Raw genomic sequence first — 22,758 nt, 5'->3', positions numbered from 1 at the left:
TGCCAAAATACAACACTTGATTTACAGCAATTCTAGTTCCCGCTTTGATACTATTTACAGCAATTCTAGTTCCCGCCCCCCTTTTATTTATTTTTTATGGTTTGTAAAAACAATATTCTATCATACAGAGTTCCATTATTATTTTTATATCGTGCATGGATAATCGACATTAGTTTCTTTATAAAATGAATATATACTGTTATTTTTTCCTGTTCATGGGAACTGTATTTAACATTACCTCGATAGTTAAAAAATTCAAGAATAATTCAATTCCAATGAAAAAGGTTACAGCTGAATTTAAAAATAAAGAAATTGTAATTGTTCAAAATATATAAATACTTTTAGCTCGAAAATCTTAAAAAGTTATCTTAATAATTAGTCGCTGTAAAATAATCCATAAGCTAATTAGCAGCAATTTTTCTTTTGCTTTGATTAATATAGAAAAGAGTGAACCTTTTTCCATCCTCAGAGTTTTACTATTTTTGCAAAGAAAGACTGCACGTTTTACTATTTTTTATTATCAAAAGAAGTTGAACAATGAATTAACTTAGTGACTTAGGAAAAAGCTTGAAGTAGTCTTCAGGTATAGTAAGAATTTCTTTTTCATCACGCATTAGAATGAATCCTAGAAACTCCTATTCAAATTATTTCTTTCAAATAAGCCCGCGAAACCTTTTAAAGGATCTATTTTTACTATCCCCGCTGTACTCTAGAGAAAGATAACAATTCTTAAGCACTTAACCACTCTCAGTTTTAATGAAAGGGAAAAGGGGAACAATTACCAGCCAGAAGTGATTATTTTAAGAAAGAATATCTTTTTTTTTTTTCAAATTTCTTCAAGGATATAAAGTTTTAGTATTTTGGTTATTATTAACTCTTTTTGTAAAGAAAGAGTTTAAGAGGGAATAATATGTCATTTGTGATTTATAAAACATCATTAAATTTAACTTGTATATATAATTTAACCATGCAGTATTCTTCTCAAATATTCAACTATTTGGTCCCTAATATGACTGTCAGGAGACTTTTAGTCTCGTATATTAAACCAACTAGAGGCAGAGAAGAAGGGTTAAAAAAAGTTTTTTAAACTAAAACTTTGAACTTAAAGAAGAACAACTTAAGCTTACAGAAATTATTTTCGCATTTTGCGGTACTCAACTAATATTAAATGGTGAAGTAAAATTCAAAGAAAATTATCTATGGAGATTTAAAAGGCTAACAAGCTTTGACTCAGTTTAAAATTATTTTCTGAGTAACTCGCTTGGAAAATGCCTAACGCTGGATTAACAGATTTTCAGAGCTATTTGAGGAACTAGTGAAACGGTCAACGACGCTTCTAAAAGTCTCTCTCTGACTTTCAAGAATTCTGTCCTTATACACACTGGTAAGAGCTAAAGAAAAGTAGAAGTGATAGTGTGAAGTTCCTTCCCCTGATGAAAGACGAAGAACGGAAGTGACTTACCCCGGAAAAACCGGTCGAGGCAGGCTGGTGGGGGGAAGAAAGACTGGACGGAGAGGGCACTGGGAGTTGGACCGGCGAGCATGCCGTGTGAGAACGTAGAGAAAAGAAATATGTTTTAATTTCTTTTGCGCGCCTTGTATATATATATTGTATATAGTTTATGTTACAGTGTACTCGTTGTATGGTGTATCCATAGTGCAGTTTGTGTAATAAATTAGTGAAGAAAATGTCAAAGCGGACAACTGTTATTTTCCCACTATGGTAAGTTTACACAGAAGAACCCACCTCGTGTTTGAACGAGCGCGAGGCATGACAAATGGCGCAGTCGACAGGATAGTGGGAAAAAAGAAATCACCAAAAATACGAAGGAAGTAAGATCGTAAAAAGTGATTTGAGTGAACGTGGTTTAAATGAAGGAAATAATTCACGAAAGCAAGGAAGATGACAAAAGATGGTCATGAAAGACGGAAAGTGGCGCGTGTAAGCCTACACGTGCAAATAAACGAAAGGGTGTATGAAACCTCGTCGTGTGAAAAGTGATCATCAGTATTACCGTGGTGATATTATTAATTGAAATGTTCGTGCAGTGTTGAAACAGTGGCTGGTAAAAGTGATCATTCGTATTACCGTGGTGATATTATTAATTGAAATGTTCGTGCAGTGTTGAAACAGTGGATGGTAAAAGTGATCATCCGTATTACCGTGGTGATATTATTAATTGAAATGTTCGTGCAGGGTTGAAACAGTGGATGGTAAAAGTGATCATCAATATTACCGTGGTGATATTATTAAGTGAAGTGTTATGCAGCGCGATGAGGAAATTGTACAGAATTGAGCACAACTCGTCATTTTCTACTATCGGGATCAAAGGTAAGTCCCTCTTAATTTCTTGGGAAGCACAATATATAAATGAAGAGAGCTCCCTCCCTATAATTACTATAGTAACGGAGAAAATTTAAATTGTGTTAATGTCGGTTAATAACATGATGAGAATGCCAGGCTTTAAAGCCAGTAGACACTTAGAAAGTATATTTTATATGCAAATAAGGAATTATGATTAATTTTGTTATTAAGGAGATAATGTATGCTAAATGAATGTTAAAATAGTTCAAAAATATGTCAGCAGAAATTTCGAAACATTTAATTGTGTGCTCATGTTACTAATTAAGGTAGAAATTATCTATTTTTGTTGTTGCCGTGTTTTGGCAAAATGTTTTAGTCATTAAAGTTAATAGGTTGATTAAAAATTAATTAGTTTAATGGTTTGAGAACAATAAGTAAATGTTTGTTTCATTTCCAGAATGTGTAAGATATTACGGCGTAAGGCCAAAGTATTCAGAACTATTTTTTTGTACTAATTCAAAAGCTAATATAATTTTTGGTATCTATGTGTTAACAATATATGGTGAAATATATGTTAATAGTAATATATGTTAATAGTAATATGAGAAAGATATTCATGATTGTGTTCACTAATGATAATGTTTGCTAAATGAATAATGGTAGTATTCAGTAGTAGTGAAATATGTATGTTTGCCTGTAAAATTAAGTGTTATTTATGTGTTGTATGGGTAAAGCTATAAAAAGAAATACCAGAAGTTAATATGGGTCCTAAAACGAGAAATAGGGTGTCAGAAGAATCTGATGAAATTATTAAGAACATGCAGGCTCAAATTAAGTTAAAGGAAATGGAGCTGCAGCTAGAAAAGTGTAAGTTAGAGGCAGATGCGGCTAAAGACCGATTAAAAGAGATGGAATTTCGGGAAAGACAATTAGAAAGAGAACACGAGATAAAAATTAAAGAATTAGAAATTCAGAGTAGGAAAATAGATAAAGGAGGAAATAAATCGGGCTCAGAGGATGAAGGGGTTTCAGATGCTGAGAGCAAGGGAAATGATTTCTTGAAACATTTAAAAATAATGAAAGGAGTTATGATTGACCCGCCATCTAAAGCTGAGGAATGGCCGTTCTTTTTCCATCATGCGGAAATGATGTTTAATCTCTATAAAATTCCTGAAGAACATAAGGGGAAAATTATTTTGCAGAGTTTAAAAACTAAAGTTAAAAGTTTGATTTCAACTCTGGGTGAAAGGGATTTGGATGATTATATTAAGATTAAAGATACAGTATTAAAAGAATTCCAGATTACCCCATTGCAACATAAAAAGAATTTAGAAAAATGTGTAAAAAGATATGAGGAAACGTATACTCAGCACATAGCGAGGGTTGAGGCAGCACTTGATTTCTACTTAGAATCCAGAAAAGTTAAGACTTTTGATAAATTAAGAGAACTATTGATTGTCGATCAAGTAAAAGATCAATTACCCGCAAATGTTAAGGCGCATATACTGTTAAAAGAGGTAGAAAACTGGTTATCTCCGTCAGAGCTTGCAAATGATTTGGATAATTAAGTTGCAGCAATGCCTAGAAATTACAATACGAGTGCTCAGGAAGTAAATAAAGTGGGACCAAAACAGGAACCGATAAGACAAGGGGAAAAATTAGGACGACCAAATAAGAGTAAGGGGAATTTCAGTTCTGATTACAGGGTTGATAAGGAGAAGTACAAAGGGGTAAAAACTTTAAAACCTCAAGGAATGATGCAGGCAAATAAGAAAGTTCTAAAATGTTTTCAGTGTCAGGGTGAAGGACACATAAAGCGTTTTTGTCCAGCGATAAACCTGATAGCGAAACCCAAGAGAGGAAGCGAAAAAGAGGATACGGATGAGGTGGAAGCAAAGGGATTAAATAAAATATGCGTAGGGTTGAAGTTAGCTAACTATGCAGAAGAAATTCCGTTAACCCTCTGAGCGTTATGACCGGGTTTAGGCGGTCAAGACGGCCTACCTCGAAAGCGTTACGGACGCTTCTAGGCGGTCACTGTAAAAGTGTTCGAAAGCGTTACTGACGGTTCTAGGCGGTCAGTGGTGAAGACCTCGAAAGCGTGATGACCGCCTTAAAGCGGCCGTGCAGATGTCTCCTGCCCTCCTTATTTCTGGAACCCTGGAGATCTCTAAATGACAGTTCTCAGTAGGAGGCAAAGAGGGTTGCTCTTTTTCGTTTTAGACCGATATGTTTAATCGCCAAGAAAACGCTTGAGCATGTAGTGGTTTATAAAAACAAACAAACGTGGACATTCATCGCGAAATAAAAAAGTAGCTTGTAAGCATGTTTTTTCAATACTCTCTTTAAACAGATAACATTTTCATAAAATATCCTTTAGTTTTTAAATTGAATGTTCAGAAATATGCGAAATGCTCGTGAATTCAATTAAAAAATAGCATTAGGAAATATTTAAACAAATTTATTTATGGATATATAGATACATAATGAAAACCGATAAGTTATAAATTTTAATTATTCGAGCGAAACGAAGCGCATTTAATATGAATTATATATAATTACATGTAAAGAATAACATATTTAAGCAATAATTCAAATAAAAATTAGCCATCAACAGTAATTTATAATAAGCGTATTTTGAACGGGTTTATGAAGCATAATCTAATTTGATAGTAAAAATAATAATGGCGAATTATTTATTCATTTTGGAACAATATTCGTGGCTTATACTGGTTTGATGAAGTTCTGTTCAAATTCATTTCAAATATTCCAAATCTTTTTATGTACATTGATTTCAATGCGATTTTTATTAGAAAAAAATTCAATGAGTTTGATTTTCTTACATAATTGTAATTACATTGTTCAACGCAAAATAACTACAAGCAGAAAGGCAAAGGTGTGTTAAAATTTCTGTATTTTGCTATATAAATTATTAAAATAACCAACCTACAGCCTAACAACTGAATGTCCGAAATATAACCCGCAACTTTTCTAAAAGTAACAAATTTCAGTTAAAAAAAACCGCAGTAAATAAATAAAACGAAATACTATTAAGAAAAGAAGCACGAAAATTTATTTTTTTATATTTACGTACTTTATTTTTAGTTCAAAGGGGCAATTTGCCCTGAAGGACTTTTAATTTTGCTTCGGCATTTTTCATTTTAAACTATAAACGGCGAATCACTTTTCATATTGTTGCCACTAAATATTATCGCTCTGTATTATACTTAAAGAAATTAAATATTGAAGAATCTGCATGAATGTACGCATGTTTCTCGCATTGTGATAAAACAACGGTACCTAGAGCTATCAAAATTTAAATAACGTAATCTTCCATACAATATGGGCATGTGGAAGTCCTAATTTGAATTTGAAATTTGTTTTATTATCGATTTCATATTTTATAACACTTCAACGAATTTTTGATTAAAAATCTATACGATTTCAAAGCGAGTAATGTCAACACCGTACGAAAAAAATCCTATTTTTATCTCCAGCGTGAGAGACTCTAAGATACGGTCATTTTAAAATAATTTTGAGATATTGCTGTTTAACTGAACTTTATGGTTTGAGTACGTAGAATATGATATTTAATGAGGTAACACACAAAACGTTAAAAACGTTCCTTTGGACGTAGTTTAAAATCTGAAACCTTTCATATTTTTATTTATTAGTCCAAAGGGACGTATTAGTATTTAAAACAATAGTCCGTGAGAGACTATTGTTTTAAATACTAATACAGTTTTCGTTTTTGCGATTTTGCGTTAAATCACTAGAAACGGCGAATCACTTTTCAGACTGTTGCCACCAAATTTTATTAGTCCCGCATTACATTTGAAGTAATTAAGTAATGAAAATCTGCGTAAATGTATGTATATTTCTCGCATTGTGATAAAAAAAAGGTTTGAAGAAAGGCCATCCAAGTTTGAATGACGTAATCCTCCTACGAATACGGGCATGTGGAAGACCAAATTTGAAATTTGGAATTTGTTTTATTATCTATTTCATATTTCGTGAAGCTTTAGCGAATTTTTGAGTAACAATCTCAAAGATTTCAAACCAAGCAATAGCAACACTCTACGGGAGTGGAAACTTTTTTATCTCTAGCGCGCGGAATTGTGTACCGGAAATTCTAAATATATGCTCATTTTAAAATTATCGACATTGCTATTGAACTGAATTTTATGGTGTAAGTGCAAAGAACATTGTATTTAATAAATAAGGGTAGCACACAAAACGTTAAAGAAATGTCCTTTTGGACGTATTTTTTTTTTATTTTTATTGTTTTTTGAATATCTGTTGTTGGCGAATGACGCAGTAGTCGTATATAATCTGAATATATAATAATTATTTGTGCTATTTTTTTATTTGAAATGCATAGAATTCTCTAAAATAGTAGCGTTCTTAGATTGAATATTATCTAAGCAGGTTCAATGATATTTTAACTTCATTACCATATCAAATACAGTTTCTTTTTAATTTAAAAACTTCGGTCTGAAGCACCCTTTTGAATCATAGTATGAGTTTTAATAAAATTTGTAGTAGTCCGAATTTTTAAAAGTATTTAGAATTACTGAAATAAAAAAAGCTAAACTTTTTAGAATTTCTTTATCAAAGTATTACATCTTAGGCCAGCAAGACTTGATTAGTAAAATCTGGGAAAGGATCTATGATTGTTTAGTAAGAAGTAAAAAAAAAAGTACTCTAGGTCTAAGCAGTAAAAAAAAGCTTGTCCCTCTATAGAAAATTGTCACGTATGTTAGAAAAGATTTTGCAAGACATTAATATTTTAGCTTAAACATGATTTTTTTTTTAAATTTAATCTCTTGTTTTGGAGATGATGTTCAAGCATTTTACCATAATTTTATTTTCAGATGTGCAGAATTTTTATGTTTTTTATTGATTGCTGTATTTTTAACTTCCATAGCATAAATTAAAGAAATACACATAGCAACTTCAGCCATAAACAGATGACTTAAGAGAAATTTGTTTTGACATATTATGTGAAAGACTAAATAAATATTAAATGCTTTTGCATTTATGTTGCATGACAGTAATTAGAAAACAATAACTGTAGATGCGCAAAAAACCTGTACTTATAACCTTCTGCGTTTTTAAAGAAAGTACAAAATAGTTCAGAATAGCAGATGGCTTTCAGATCATTCAGTAATGTCATCGTAAGTATATTCTCTTCACGTTTCGGAAGAACTGCAGTAGTTCAGATTTGTCGTAAAAGACTAATTACACCCCTGGGGATTGGCGTACTTTGGGAACGGAAAAACAAGCTTCGAAACATACTCATACAAAAGTCCTACCTTTTCTTCGACAGATAAATGACAGATGTGATATTTGAACACATGCTTTCAATTAGTTGTTTCCTTCTAACAAAGCGTCTTGCGCGGCTAGCAGGATCCTAGCAAAGTCTTGTAATAGTCTCTTGGTTTAAATATGCTGTGTTCGAACTCAGACTCAAAGACAGGCATTTAAAGATTTTATTAATGCTTTCTTTTACATTCGGCGATTCAATATTTATTAAAAAAATAAACACATAAATAAACTTGCATAGCAGATCAAAATTATGTTGCTGTGGAAATGTTTCATCAACAGTTATTAGTAGTTATAACAGCATAACTAAATAAGCCCATTTCGAAATATGGATGATATTGCATTCATTATTTTTAATCTGAAACAATATCATGTTGTTATTACAAGATAAAATGGCTTAAAATAAGCTGACACATTATAAGAAAATTTTTTAAATGAAAATTGGATTCAGTTTCTTTCACATAATTTATGACCAGTTCTTCCAAAATATTTTAAAGCTTACTTTACTACATAATAGAAATGTCTCCACGTTCGTTGTTTTTAGTTAGTTAGCAATTTGAATTGGGGCTGTTATATAAGAAGGCTATTTATCGTTGTTGTTGTGTTACAGTCACATATAATAATAATGCAAATTTTGATCAATTGGTCAATTTTATAATGTATAGAGGAACTTCAAAAAGAAAAAAAGTAATTTCCACCGTTATAATATGTCCTTAAATGGTTCCCCCAATAAAAACATAGTTAACTAAGTAGTATACTACATTATATTAATTAATTTACTAACCAAATAGCAAAAACATTTCAAATTCGAAATCCATCTTTTTACTAAGTACTTTTTGCAAAGTAACAAAAATTCTAATCCCTTTGCTGTTTAAATTAAAGATAAACAAAAAAAAAATTTTTTTTTTCCCATGAAATGCTAATTTTATGTTATTTGATAAAAACTGGGAAGTGCAAAATCAAAATCCTGGCGAAATACATATATTTATGAATGAACACAGCACACAAACATTTCTTCACCCTAAGCACGAACACAAATAATATTTTAAACAGCTTAAAATGAATCCAATTTCAAGGTATTTAATTTGTGATAGATAATGACAGCTGAAAACATTTTCCAATATTACAAGATAAAATGAGGTTATTTCTCACATAGTTTCACAAATAAACTCACAAAATAAAGAACGCTTTTTTAAATTTTTAATTTGCAGTATGTTAAATGCTTTATTGAAGAATTTGCAATAATATCGTTCTGATTTTCATTTTATCCAAGATTGCCATTATTTTTTCCTGATGAGCAACTTGCTAATCATTAGTCCAATGTAGAGTCCTCCTTCTGTTTTCTCATAAAATCGCCTTTGTAAATTTAGAGTTTAATTTAGCAAAACATTTTCCACCTAAGTTGTAAAATGTCTTCGTAAAGGATTCCCTAAAGAAATCTGCCTTGTATTTATGTTGCATATAGGGATATTTTCAAAAACAAACGCTGCTGATTGTTATTTTTAATAGGTGAACAAAAGAAATATATTTTTAAGAAAGAATATAACTTAACTGCAGCGCTATATCTTATTCCTAGATAGCGAAGCTTGATTACAAACTCAATTTTTAAAATACATTTAATTATCTTTATGCTTTAAAAAATGCCTTGTCTGGTAATTGTAAATGCATAAATCACTTTTTTTTTAAAACTAAGTGATTCACTCTAAGTTGAATAATTACAAATAGCATAATGTGAACGATTAATGAAGCTAGAACCGCCAGTTTATTCTTATGTAATTAATAAAAATTTCATTGTTTCAGCATTCTAGTATCTTTCTTGTTCCATACTAAAGCTCACATTTAAGCTTTAGAAAATAATCATATTTCTTTCAATTACCATCCCTCAGTGGAAACTGATGAATAATAGTTTTCATGCATAACAAAGGTGTTTTACTGGGTATTCGGATAGAAAAAAAAATTCTCGAATAATCTGAGTTGTTAATATATTTTTGGATAACATCCTGAGTGGAATTCATTAATAATAGTAAAGCCATGAAACATGTAAACTCAAAACATGCAGCCGGTCAGTTCGCTTGTGATCGAACCCAAAACAGGTCGAACTGCCAATATTCAGAGGTGTATCTTAACCACTGATGAGGCTTGGATCACAATCATGAATCTTCAAAATTATTCATCTAGACGTGCTGTCAATTTAACTTACAAGGGCACCCCCCCCCAAAAAAAAAGATCATTCCTTATATTCTCCTCCCTTAAGAACCGGGATTCGAACCACAGATCTTCCAATTTTACTAGCTGGATCTGCTACTACTTGCACCACCACAGGACGCAAGGTAAACCAGTAAGTCTTTATAAATGTACTAGCACGACAGCATTAATTATATGAATTGTTGGGCATTTTAACTTCGAAAATTAGATAGAATAGTATTTGAAAATGAATATTATGTTCAATTATTTTTAAGTTTGTTTGTAAACTGATCGTTGCCTTTCCAATTCAAAAAAATTTCGAATCATATCTAGATGCTAGATATATCATTAAAACATTTACTTGATTTGGCCACCCACTTAACTTACACGTTGACCATTTAAATAGAGCACTACCAATTGGCACATTCGCATCTCTTTTCTGTTTCGCATCTCTTTCTCGGAAACAAATCTACCTCTGTAGTAGATTAATGTATAGGTAGCAGACATTCTGTCACTGTCAGCCGAGCGGTAAAGTCGCTGAATAGTCGCAGAATACCGAGTTCTGACTTAAGTTCGATTCTAGGAGAACGGGCTGGCTGCATGGGCGTTTTCATAGTTTTCCGCATATATAACATGTATACGAGCAGTTTTTTTAAAAAGTCCTGGGGCCCACCAGCGGCCGAGCGGTAAAGTCGCTGAACATTGGTAGTTCGGTCCGAGGTTCGAATCCCGCGAACGGGCTGGCTGCATGGCTGTTTTCGTGGTTTTCACCATGTGTAACGTGTATACGAGCCAGTTTCCCTTAGAAAGTCCTCCACGAAGCCATCCTTCCCCTTAGGCAGATAGCCCTCGAGGCTTTGCCGTAATTAAATAACCTAACCTTTAAAAAGTCCTCCACGAAGAGACCCTCCTCTTAGGCAAACAGCTCTAGCATGCTTTGATGTAGTCAAATAAGCCAAAACATTCTGTTGGCGAAAAAGCAAGATTGCATTTATCGTGAATAATTTCTAATGCAAAAGTTATACTTGTTACTAAGGAAAGAATTTATTTTTGTGTAAAATTCAGATTGCCTGAATTTTAACAATTCTCAGAAACGAAACACAAATAACAAAAAACTAAAAAAAATATTTATAATTAATTAGGATATATAAACGATGTAATCATTAAGCATATTTTTAGTAAGAAAGAATATTTTGTAATAAATAAATGAAAAATATATTTAATATTAAAGAATCCTCTATATATCTCTACAAAGTATAAAAATTACAAATATTTTTCAAGGTGCATGTGTATATGTACCTGATAAAAAGATTTACATTGTTTATTATTCTAGCGATATTTTTAACCAGATGCATATTTTCCGTGAGGCATTTTCCGGAGATTTTTTTCACCGATATACATTTTCAGGATATTTTCTTGGCATTCGTTTTACTCATGTGGTTATATTAAAGCGTTATTTTGTATGTTGTGAAACCTAACTAGAATTTATTTTCATTCCATAGTCGCTTCACATAAATTTTCGATTTCATGTAATATTCAGTTTCATAATGGCATTTTGAGATTTACTATACTTTTCAGTTTTTTTTTATTAAATGTCGTCTACAACTACTTTCAATAAAATACTGATATATAATAGGGAAATATAACATACACGCGCACTCATGCTCACAAACATACATCACCATATGTATACACAGTGTTTTGTTCTGTGTGTTTACATATATATATATAGTTTACATACAAAACCGTTTTAATAATTCCTACGAAAAATGTGATAAATTTTCACGAAATAAACTGCTTGCGCTTTCTATAGTTTAACATAGATGAAGATTTTAAAGTCTGAATTTAAATAATGATATTGTGTTTATATGTACTGTAATTACTGATGAAAGGATGTTTCTGAATTTAAAGCCAGGGTAGCTTAAATTACTAACAGACGGCAAATACACAACTTGAAATCAGTCTTTGGAAGAAGCAATAAATTTAGAATTTACGGCAGCTCCATTTCTCGTCATAGTTAACAAAAGGAACAAACTGAGAAAGATCAGAATTATAGATTGTCCTTGCACAAAGGTAATGGTCTCTCATACAAAGTAGAAAATGTACAAAGGTGGTAAGCTTTTAGTTCAGTACCCCCTGGAGGTATATTTACGTTGAAGTCGACTTGAAGATTCCGCTATTAGGTGTTTTCTTTGAAAAGGGTAATATCTTTTTCAGCACATAACCAGAAATAAGAGTTTATGTTTTCATTACTTAATCTTCAAAGCTGTATAATTTGGAGCATCTGCTCGGAAAACTGTTAACTTATTCTTCATCATTTATGAAAAGAATACACACCTGCGTAAATGTCTTGGAGAAATAATATCGTTAACAATTTTGCTACAAAGAATTTTTTTTTTTTTTTTTGGTTTCTATTAACATCTCGATAATGCACGTAGTATATAAATACTTGCATTGTAACTCTTATATAGTTAATTACAAGGAAATTGCATTGTAATTCAAACTATAAAATTCAGTTCAACAGCAATATCTCAAATTACATATCTTTAGAATTTCCGATACAGAGCCTCGCGCTGGAGATAATTTTTTTTCCCCGTACAGTGTTGCTATTGCTCGCTTTAAAATCGTTTCGTTTTTTTAATCAAAAATTCGTTGAAGGGTTACAAAATCTGAAATCGATAATAAAATAAATTTCAAATTCAAATTAGGGCTTCCACGTGCCCATATTCTAAGGAAAATTATGTTATTCAAATTTGGGTGGCTCTAGGTATCGTTGTTTTATCACAATGCGAGAAACATACGTACATTTATTGAGATTCTTCATTATTTAATTTCTTTAAATATAAGACAGAGCGATAATACATGGTGGCAACGATTTCAAAAGTGATTCAGCCTCTTAGCAAAATGCCAAAACGAAATTAATTGTCCTTCAGAGCCAACCTGTACTTTTAGACTTAAAAAAAAAAAAAAAAAAAAAAAAAAAAAATCACCGAATGGATGTAAAATGCACAATTTAAGGGAAATTTCCTTGCGTGACAAGGTATTCCAGATTACCTAAGCTTAAAGGTAATAATTTTATCTGATTTTAAATAATGAGAAGAGGCAATTGAGACTCCCAGGTATATGATATACCGATGAGACAAATAATATGTACGTATCTGATCTGTAACAGAACTGCTATAGGCAAATATTAAGTTGCATTATACATAAAGTTTTGCTTAATTTAATAACATATATAGTGAGACATCAGATAAATAAACAGCTAATGAGCAATATATCGAACAACTAAGCAGTGAAGAAAATCACGTCATATCATATGCTCCTTTTTTAGAAGGTGGCTGAAAAACCGGCAAAAATATTTTGTAATTATGTTATTACATTAAAATTGCATAATTGAAATGGCGATAACCGAAGAATCGAATTATCGCAGTTAATTTTATATACAGTTTTAATTTAGCTGTATTAAAATTTTTAATACTTATAAATTTCATTACATTATAAGGTATTTCTCCCGCCTTCGTGGTATGGTGGTCTGCACGCTCAGCGCGTAATTGAGAGGTCAGGGGTTCGATTCCCAACAAAGGCGTTGCATATTTTTCATCACTCCTGCTTTCCAAAAATTACCTAATTTCTCTACAGTGGCGCCCGAACTAAAAGGGTGTTGGATGATGATTCTCCTTCCCCTGGATTAGGCGACCTAAAAACCCAGTTGCCAAATCCCACCTTCTTGGTATGCCTTCGTGGTGTGGTAGTCTGCACGCTCAGCGCATAATTGAAAGGTCCATGGTTCGCTTCCCGGCATTGCTTATTTTTCATTTTTTCTGCTTCCAAAATACCTAATGTCTCTAGAACGTAAAAAATAACAAAAATTGTGTTTATGATTTCTCATTCATGAATAAGTTTTTTTGATAAAATTATTCAAGCTAATTTGTTTTAAGTGCATTCTGCACTCTGATTTATCCCAGTTTGGAAAGTGTGTCTAGAAGCAAAATATTGTTTGCATTTTATTCTCCTTCGAAAAACGTTTCAACACTTCAAATGTATTTACTGCCTTTTTTTATGTCACACTTTCTCTGTGTATGTATATCGTACTTCCTCAGAACGATATATGTATATAGAGGACTGTCGTACTTCCTCGGTCCTACTTTTACATCGCACTTTATCGGAAGCTCATTTGATTTAACTGTAAGCGATGAAAAATACTAAGGTTATCAGCCTAAAGAGCGTAATGCTTTCGTGAAGGATTCTGTAAGGAAACCTACCTCACATTTGTACTCCCTATGGAGAAATCCACAAATGCAGCCAGGCATTTGCCATGATTCTGGCCCAGGTCGAAAACTCAAATTCTTTGGGCTTATCCAATCGGCCACCAGAAGGCCCAGTTTTATAGAAAATTACTTGAATCAAGTCATTGAGAATTTAGTAATTTGTTGTTACATAGTATCTGCTAAATAACTTAAAGATGACATAGATTTAAAATTCTAACATAGTACAGCGGTAATATCTCTGAACACTAGTACTTCGAGCCAGTGTCTAGTTCTGGCGAACATGCTGACTCCATGGAGGCTTTCATGGTTTTCCTTATGTGTTAACGTCAGTGCCAACCAGTTTTCCTTAAGCAGTTCTCCACGAAAGCATGCCTTCATTAGGCAGATAATACTTACGAATACTTGTTTTGCCGCAATCAAATAAATAAAACTAAACTTAAAACACTTATGTGTTTTTGCCACCTTTTAAAGGACGTTTTACACACAACATCCTCCTGTAACAGCAATGAGATAATTTTACTTGATCGCATATTTCATATTGATATATTTTACCCGTTCCAATATTCAAAAGGATAATTATAACACTATTTTGGCTGATTATAGAGTTAGAAATAGATTATAGAACAGATGGACATAGATGATAGAAATCGATCTTTACACAGAGCTTGTATCATTGTTACATTGTAGTTGAACTGACTGCTTATTATATTATATACAGGTAGATAACACAAATTTAAGCATACCAAATTTATGAGTAAAAATATTACTTTAGAATGAATATTACACAAATATTTTTCAGAAAAACAATTTAAGGTGGAAATATTGTGCGATATGCACTCTAAAACAATATTTTCCTCCTTAAATTGTCTTTCTGAAAACCGTAACTGGTTTTATATGTAATATTTTATAAAAGGATTTAAAGAAAATTTAATCAGTTATTCTTTCAAATTTCAACTTTCCTTGAAAAGAAAATATATTTAATGTGTTTCTTCTCAAGGTATGCTATTTAGATTATTTCTTGACTTACTTGTAGACTATTTACAAACAAATAAAGCTGATACATTTGAGATCATTTGATATTCAAACCATATATTTATTTATTTTGAAACATCTTAAAAAATCTGATGCGGACACCACATGACTTCCTTGTACGACAAATAAATGAAACGTAATTTTTGCTAAACTTCATTTAAACCTATTTCGTTTGAAAATGAGATATGATCTTCCATTTCAAAATGCCCCTTTGGCACTGCCGAAAGCAATAAAAAAGGGAGGTGCACAATTAGATGTTATACAGATGCCCCATACAGAAACTTTCAACATTCTACGGTTAACCGTTTTTGAGTTATGCGATATACATGCATACATACGTACAGACATACGTCGCGCTAAAACTAGTCATAAGTCCTTAACATAAAATTTCAACATTTTATGTTAAGTTATGCGTCATACGTACGTGTAAACGTCATGATGGAACTATTCAAAATGGAAATTTCCTTTGAAATATGAAAATCGAAATGTTTCGCGATTACAATACTTTATTTATTTCTCACAAGTCATAACGGTGTCATAAATAACTAACTACTAATACATTTTTGATGCAATCTAAAGAATCATTTAAATCTAACACTTTAAACTGGAATAAACTTATAATATTTGAAAATTAAATATAAACATAATACTAAAATAAGTTGCGAATAATTTGTATTCGAAAAATTGGAACACGAGAGAAAAAAATTTTCACAAACTCCCTTTGTATATTAAAAAGTATTTCCTCAGAAAATAAGGATACAAAAAAATGCAAGATTAATTTTTCACCATTATCGAAGCAATTCCTTAAAGAAACTGAAAATTTAAAGCATTTTACGTAGTTTCTCTTACTGATGTATATTGACTAACTTTCTGTACTCGGCACACATCTTGATTTAAGGTACGAGTAATATATAGCATATGTGTTAGTGTGCAAATTATAAAGTAACCAAATAGGAGATAAAATACTATTTTAGCAACCAGTCTCGTGACGAAGATACCATAGGGAGAAAAACTAATTTCACTTGCTAAATTCAACGGAGGGGAGAATTAGCTTAATTATATCCACATGGTAAGGGGGACCCGCTTTTGAAGCAGTTTGAGTAAAAATGCTTGCCGCTTTTGCGACAGTCCTGGTAAGAAAACATGATTATTTTTACGTCGTTTTCTGAAAAAACCCGTAACACTCGGGGGGTTAACTAGGGCAAGTGGGGAATTACCTAGGATAGAACTGCAGATAGGCAACGCTAGATTCAAAGGAGTGATTGATATCGGAGCAGAAGTTACTGTAATCCGGAAATCGGTAGTCCCACAGAAATATTTGGAGTCTGGAGGGAAGATATGGTTACAACCCGCCGTGGGACTCCAGGTAGAAGCCTAATTAGTTACAGTACCTATCAGTATCTGGTCAGGAGAAGAGGAGGTACAGCCTTATGTAAACGTTCATGCAGCAGTAGTGCATAATTTGAACGAGGAAGCGCTGGTGACACCTCGAGATTTTAGACTTCTCAGGGAACAAGGAAATATTTATTGGGGAGAAGATAAGGAAGAAAAACTAGTATTGGGAGTTGGTCAGGTATCGAGTAACTTGGACGGAAAGAAATCGACAGAAAAAGCCAGTCACGAGGTCGAAGGTGAAGCGGAAATAGCTCGTACTACACCGTTGGTAAGGAGTAAAGATGAGGGGGAAGTAGAAGTGGGAGGCAGTGAGCAAATGTCAGCTGATAACCCACCCTTATCGCAAACTCAACGTTTTAGACAGGAGCAAGCGGAATGTATTTCGCTGGAAAGCGCGTTCATGGATGCACGTAATAACAAGAATGGGTATTGGCTGGAGTCAGGAATTTTGTACCATACGGGAAGTGTCAATGGGCAGCGATGTAGTCAGTTAGTTGTTCCTCAAAGCCGCAGGAGAGAAATTGTGAAGTTGGCTCACGAAAGCTTACAAGGGGGGCACTTCGCAGCAAAGAAGACGGCGGAAAGGATTAAAATGTCGTTTTGGTGGGAAGGATTGTCAAAGGAGGTGCGGAAGTGGTGCGAAGCTTGCAAGGAATGCCAGCTACGAAGGAAAGTTAAAGTGAAGGATAGGGCTCCAATTACAGCAGTAGGGAGGCCAGAACTTCCATTTCAAGTGGTTAATGCGGACGTTTTAGGGCCGATTGAGCCGAAATCTTCAAGAGGGCACCAGTATGTGTTATGTGTTGTTGATCAACATAGCAGATGGCCGGAGGCAATTCCACTAAAAGCGATAACAGCGAAAGCTACATGTGACGCTTTCATTGATATTTTCATGCGAACAGGAGTTCCGAGAATGATAGCCATGGATAACGGAACGAACTTTAAGGCTAAGCTAACACAAGAATTTTTAACTAGGTTAGGGGCCTCGCCAAAATTTTCTACGCCAGGGTATCCGCAGTCAAACGGGCTAGTGGAAAGATGGATAGGAACAATGAAGTCAATGTTGCATCACGCGATAAATACTCAAGGAAGAAACTGGGATAAGCAGTTACCATATTTGTTATGGGCTTATAGGGAGATACCGAATTCAACTACCGGAGTCTCACCATTTTTGCTGATGTATGGTCGGGTGCCAGTGGGGCCACTGGCGATACTTAAATCAAGTTGGGTAGATGAGACGGTATTACCACAAGGAGTTGGGGAATCAGTTACTGAATATTTAATTTCTCTTCGAAATAGGTTACAGGAGGCAGAGAAATTCGCTAAAGAAAATTCGGAAGCTAGACAGCAGAAATATGTTCATCATCATAATTTGAGGTCTAAGGAAAATGAATTCGAGATAGGAGATGAGGTAGTAGTACTGATACCAAAGTCAACAAATAAACTTTGTTCGAAATGGACAGGACCTGGAGAAATAGTTGCGAAAAAGTCTCCACATTCATATTTGGTGAAATTGCCAGATGAATCTGTTAGACATTTGCATCAAAATAAGTTACGGAAATATATACAGCCTATAAATGCAGTAGGGATAATCTATGAGGCTGACACAGAATTTGGGGAGGTGCAGCACGCGCCTATTCAAAGAAACCCTAAAGTAGACAAACTTTTAGATAGGATATGTGTTTCAGAGGAATGGAAACATTTAGATAGGTCACAAAGGAATCAGTTGAGCAGATTAATCAAATCTTTCCATGTAGTGTTTGACGGGGAGATTAAATGTGCGAAGGTAGGATCCCACAGTATCAGGTTAAAAACGGGAGTTGAAAGAAAGCAACCTCATGTTTATAAGGTACCTGAGGCGTTGAAGCCACCGGTGGAAAAGCAAATTGCTGATTTGTTAGAAAGAGGTTTAATTGAACCTTCCACAGCAGAGATTGCTTACCCTATTGTGTGTGTAGCGAAACGGGACGGAAGCGTACGTTTATGTTGTGATTATCGAGGGCTTAATGCGGAAAGTCAGATTGTCCCATTTCCTATGCAAAACGCAGAAGAGCTTCGATATAAGGCAGGGGCAGCACGTTATTTGTCTACGCTAGATATTCTTGAGGGGTATTGGGAAATCCCTATGGAGAAGGAAAGTAGACATCTGACGAGTTTTGTTTCTCCGAAGGGTCAGTATCAGTGGAAAGTGATGCCGTTCGGTTTGTCAGGTGCTGCTGCAACTTTCCAAAGAGTTATGAATCAAGCTCTTAGACCACATAGTGATTATGCTGAAAGTTTCAACGATGATATAATTGTCTATTCGTCAACGTGGGAAGAACATCTTAAACATTTAAAAGCCGTACTCAGTACTTTACAGACATTGAACTTTACGGCTAATTTAGAGAAATGCTCTTTTGGCAAGTCGGAGGTAAAGTATTTAGGTCACATAGTAGGCTCAGGCAGACATGGCCCAGATCCAGAGAAATTGCAGGTCATTAAAAATTTGAAGCCACCTAGAACCAAAAAGGCATTAAGATCAGTTTTGGGGTTATATAATTACTATCGAGAGTATGTTCCGAATTATGCAAAAATAGCTAGGCCGTTAACTGATCTCACGAGAAAATCTATACCTAATGATATACCTTGGGGGTCTGAAGCCGAGAAGGCATTCAAAGAATTAAAGGATGCTTTGTGCACGGCATCGTCTTTATATACGCCGGATATACGGAAACCTTTTGAAATTAACACAGACGCCTCACTAATAGGTATTGGAGCGTGTTTACTTCAACGAGATGAGTATGGGAAAGCTAGACCGATAACATTTGCTAGCCAGAAATTAACTAGCGCTCAGTCTAAATGGAGCACTACAGAAAGAGAGGCGTATGCAATTATTTGGGCTCTCGACAAGTTCGAAACTTGGACATACGGAAATAAAATTTTGTTGCATACAGACCATAACCCATTAAAGTATTTAACCGAAGGGATACCCCGGAATGCTAGATTACAGAGGTGGGCATTAGCTCTATCCCGCTTCCAAGTCACTGTAATGCATAAACCAGGAGCTAAAAACTCCGATGCAGACGCATTGTCGAGGATCCCTCACGAATGTATAAGTGATCAATAATCTGAACTAAATTGGAAAAAAAAAAGAAACTAATGTTGGTATCATATATTTTTTGTGTGTGTGTTTGTTTATTATTGTAACACTAGAAAGGATAATGTTCAATGCTAGTATGGCAAAAAGTATATAGATATTGTAATTTTCATTTATTATTTTTTTTTGTATTATTGTGGTTACTCTAGAAAAGATTGTGTTATTAGGGTATATTAGTAAACGAATCATTCCTTAAAGAAGTGTCAGTGAGTTGATATTGCAATGTTTGGTTTGTATCGCTGTAGAAATTTGGACATGTGCAGTTTTTATGTTTATGTGTTTTAAGTGTTCTTTTTTTGTGTTAGTGTTTATAACTGTAGCATGACCCTTTTTTTTTTTGCTCTCTGATTTTACTGTGATTCCTTGTGCTGTGTCCCGGAAAAGAGGGACTACCTGGTAAGTGCCAAAATAATATGGGTTTCAAATTTTTCGACTCAGTCGTAAATATTTACAAACCAGAGGGGAGGTGTGAAGTTCCTTCCCCTGATGAAAGACGAAGAACGGAAGTGACTTACCCCGGAAAAACCGGTCGAGGCAGGCCATGGAGGTAGGAAAGGGAGGAGGGGCCATTCCGCGCTAGAAGTGAAGCACTGCTTTCAAGCTTGGGTCACCAGACGGGGTGTTTTTTGTTTACATTCAGAAGCTCGCTTGACAAAATTCTGATAGTATTTCGACACACGACAGTTCCATAGAAATCGAAAAAGGGACACTCTCGCATGAAAGAAACATTCATAGTGTGATGGATGATAGCAATTTGTATAGTTTACTGACATTTACGCAAAAATCACATCTTGGTTATTTTTCGATAACTAACAACAGCGATTTTGATTATGAATTTGTTTTATAAAATTCTAAGCTGTTGCACTACAAAAATATAGATTTTAAGAAAATTGCTAAAAGAGATCTGCCAAAATTTATTTTCTAGAAGATTTGAAAAGTTTGAAACTTGATGGCTAAATGTAAATATAAAATTATGTATGTTAAAATATTTGTAATTAGGTACATAGGTCAGATTAAGTTTTTATTAAATAGAGTAACGCATGCAAGGGCTATCTGCCTAAAGAGAGAGATGCCATCGTCTGGGAATTTTGAAGAAAAACTGACATGTATGCTAAATTAGTGTAAATTACTTTACACGAAAAATATAGTGAATGCACAGAAATTAAAGATTTGCACATGCCGGAAATGATAAATAGGAAATATGTATGGGTATTTATGCATGTGCTTGCAAAAAGCATGTATCTGCCTTTGACAAAATACTTAAATATTCATTAAATTATTTATAAATGTATTTGAAATGAAGAATTTATTCACTTATAAACAACTGTGAAAGTACTGTGAAGAAATCTAATGATTAAATGTATCTAATTTATAATGATTATAAATGTTATTTAAATATATAATAACCTTAATATTGAATTGTAAACATAAATTGAAATCCTGTTGACAAATATGTTATAAAACTATTTAAGCAAGAATTGTTCGTATTGGAAAGCAATCTGTTAAAAGGTATTGTAAAGCAAATGCTATGAGATGCGCACTTAAGAACGTAATAAAGAGTTTTGGAATATGTATTGTTGAAATGAAGGGTAAAAAAAAATCTGATAAGTATAATTAAAAGAATTATTCCCTTTACATTTTATAATAACTCAGTTACAAGTTTTAAATAATACTTAAAAAAAAAAAAAAAAAACTTATTTTATTCCCTTTCAGAAATGTTCAGAGAAAGTCAAATACTATTTAATACCTATTTAATTATTAGGAATTAGCGAAATACTTATTTAAAGTATTTCGCTAATTCCTAATAATTCTCTAATTTAAAATGAACTGAATAGAGCATTAATTATAAATTGACTTACATTTTTCGATTTAAAAGAAGCCAAAAAATCATATCATATTTAAGAAAGTATTTTAGGAAGAAGCTCTATAAATAGAAAAGAAATAATGCCTAATTTTAATATTAATAATACAATAAACTTTGATCTTAATTTTTGTACCTTAACCGAATAAAATCGAATTACCTTAATTTTCTTTTCTAATGTAATTAACGAAAACTTGTGAAAATATTTCATTCAAATTAAACCATTCTGAGAAAACTGTCCTGTGAAAAGTATAGCATTTAATTCCGTTCAGAATGAAAGGTTGTTTAAAAATATGTTGTTTTCATATACTTAGGACTCTGAAGTGTTGTAGAAAAGAAAATATATACATTTATATGTATATTTGCGACGTAATTACAAAATATTTACACCCGAACGCGTCAAATCCCATAGAACTCAATGGTAAATGACCCAATGTTTTGGTCACCACGTAGGGATCGCCGGTGCTTCAGAGCAGGGTACGGAGAAACTTGTTTAGGGCGACTCCTTACTTCCTACCTCCATGAGGCAGGCTGGTGGGGGGAAGAAAGACTGGACGGAGAGGGCACTGGGAGTTGGACCGGCGAGCATGCCGTGTGAGAACGTAGAGAAAAGAAATGTTTTAATTTCTTTTGCGCGCCTTGTATATATATATTGTATATAGTTTATGTTACAGTGTACTTGTTGTATGGTGTATCCATAGTGCAGTTTGTGTAATAAATTAGTGAAGAAAATGTCAAAGCGGACAACTGTTATTTTCCCACTATGGTAAGTTTACACAGAAGAACCCACCTCGTGTTTGAACGAGCGCGAGGCATGACAGATAGTATTTCGAAAATACGATTATGGCTTAGATAAACGTAAACCTTACAATTAAATCTTCTAGTTTCTCAAAAAGAATGAAAGGCTTTCGCACGCAAGTAGCCATTGATTTAAACAAAAGTAGTTTTGAGGGAGAAATGTTACATAAACTGCGTTAAACTGAATGGTTTTATATTATAAAGTGACTTTTAACACGAGGAGTAATTTTTTATCGAACAATTAGCTCGCAAAAGAATATGCATGAAAAGGAATGTGATATTTTAATGCGATTCTTCAATGATATGTAAGTTTACTTGCTGCAACAACTAGAGGAGCGGTAGCGATATGCCCTTTTGTTTATTGAGGATATGAATCAGGTTAGCAGAGAGTGATGATCATTCTTCCTTTTGTGAAGTGAAAAGTTCTGTAATTCTATCAACTGGAAGGTTGAGT

The sequence above is a fragment of the Stegodyphus dumicola genome, chromosome 9 (genome assembly GCF_044657685.1).
Source record: "Stegodyphus dumicola isolate Sdum_Otavi_A_Nest chromosome 9, ASM4465768v1".
NCBI lineage: Eukaryota > Metazoa > Arthropoda > Arachnida > Araneae > Eresidae > Stegodyphus > Stegodyphus dumicola.
This window is presented reverse-complemented; position numbering follows the sequence as displayed.